General features: G+C 39.6%; 1 non-coding gene across 1 annotated transcript; it reads right to left on the reverse strand.

The window, feature by feature from the left end:
- Positions 1–404: 404 nt before the first annotated feature.
- Positions 405–487, reverse strand: trnas-cga. Its single transcript has one exon. It is a non-coding gene; the product is annotated as a tRNA-Ser (tRNA).
- Positions 488–2170: the final 1683 nt, after the last annotated feature.

Here is a 2170-nt window from a genome sequence, read left to right on the forward strand (position 1 = left end):
ACTGAGGGTTCCTTGCTCTACATTTGTATGACTCTGTGACTGTATTAGTCTGGAATAATCACAAATTGTGGGTCTGAAATATTATCTCAAATTGTCTTTCAACAAATCGTAGAAAGTGAGGCATTCATCGCCGACAGTTACATGTTTTGTATTGCTTCTTACTTTGCTTCATTCCCGCCCAAGCATTCGAATTTCACAACAACTCATCACGTGTGTAGACCCTCATTCATGTTGTTGGCTTTCTTCTGTTTCGACATATAGTTTGTTCTTTCAAATGTCTGGGTCATTTTTGAAATTACTTCGGAATCTTTACGTTCGAAAATCGATTTTAAACGAAACGTCTCGCTCAAGCTTTTAGATATGCAAAATCCCAAGAAGAAAGCAGTGGATTTCAATGGGTACAACGCTGTGAGCAGGATTTGAACCTGCGTGGGAAAACCCGCGTTGGATTTCGAATCCAACGCCTTAACCACTCGGCCATCACAGCCGCTTTGCTACTTCGTGTTTTCATCGTGAAACACCCGAATCCATGAAATACATCAGATGTTGAAAGAACAATTTATCAAGACACAAAGATTTCGCCAAAACCTTTGCAGTGACCCAGGTGAAGGTTACATTCGTCGGTTGACCAGCTTTCACCGCAGCCTGGATTCTGACACAGATGAACTTGTGAGGATGTTTCTTCGTGGAGTTATAGAGTCACGCACTTTGCACCACAAAGGAGTTATTTGCCTCATTGCATATGATCGATTTTGACTCACTTGTCCAACACCAGGTGTCGAAGTGGATATGCTAATAAGTTTTAATATTCAGGCTATTTGGTACCAGGAACATTCATGCTAAATACCTGAACACTGGCTTACATTCGAAAAAAAATCGTAATTAGAACGAATTCGGAAACGATTGACATTAATGGTTCCAAGAATGAAACTCTTAGGTTCTGACATCAGGTACAGAACTTGTGAGAGCAAGAGAGGAAGATTGATCAAAGATTTGGAACTGGAAACCGTTTTGACTGAATCATTTGCATTCTTTTTGCATGGAAACTGATCCTTTGTTCTAACTTGACCATGCTGGATAGATATCCTAACTTAATCTCGTCCCATTTTCCAACATTTACCCACATCCCTCTAACGGTTGTTACTCATATTCCCATCCAGATGCTATTAAATTTTGCAGTTGAACCAGTATCCACCACTTTCTCTGCCAACTCATTCTAGACACGCCTGAAAAAGTTGCCCATTTGGTCTCTTTTAAATCTTTTCCCTCTCATTTTAAACCTAATCTTTCTAATTTTGCACTCCCTCACCAGCAGGAAAGCAGCTCTTCTGGTCACTCTATCTATGCCCGTCATGATTTAATGCAGAGCAACGAATTGACTTTATCATACTTGTCAGGTGGGAAAGGTCAGTAGATTTTTCTTCCAAGGTAACAATTTGAAAACTGATTGATGTAGAAAGTCTGACGTACAGAATTGTAGAAATGCATCTTGGTGTCGTTTTAATAAGTCATTGAAGTATAGCAGCAATTACAGAAATCTGTTGTGAAAGCTGCAGAATAACAACCTTTCCAGCCGAAGGACTTGAGGGCACGAGAAACGATTCTTTTTTCCAATGTACGATAGCTCGGTTATACCGCACTTGAGTACAGTATGAGGAATTATAATCCTCAATTTAGGAAAGTTACTATTGCCGTATGAGGAATGCCACGAATGTTGATTAGCCTTGGCAGCATAGATTGGCGTTTATCCTGTGAATTGAAATTGGGCAAATCCTGCCTGAATATTTTTTACCATTTCAAAACATGAGAGGTGATCTCATTGAAAGCTGCAAAATATTTGAAGAAATAAACAGGATGGTGCAGTTAAATTGTGTGTCGTCACTGATGAACCCAGAAGAGGCTGGGCACAAGTTTAAATTTAAGCATTGTGATTTATGCCCACCGTGAGGATTATTACATTTTAGTCTTAGTCTTGAGAGGTTTCGCTATTCTTCACTACTGTGAGCCGTGGATATTTTGTATTTGAATGCCTTTAAGTTGTGTTTGTTCGTTTTCGAATTAAGAAAGGCCTTAAGCTTTATGTGGTTATGCCTGTACAAGGCTTACAAGTGTTCAAGTGTCCGTGATCAAGATACGTAGTGGAGTAGGCTTTCCAGTATAAATCGTCTGG

Source organism: Chiloscyllium plagiosum, unplaced genomic scaffold (assembly GCF_004010195.1).
Source record: "Chiloscyllium plagiosum isolate BGI_BamShark_2017 unplaced genomic scaffold, ASM401019v2 scaf_2599, whole genome shotgun sequence".
Taxonomy (NCBI): Eukaryota; Metazoa; Chordata; class Chondrichthyes; order Orectolobiformes; family Hemiscylliidae; genus Chiloscyllium; species Chiloscyllium plagiosum.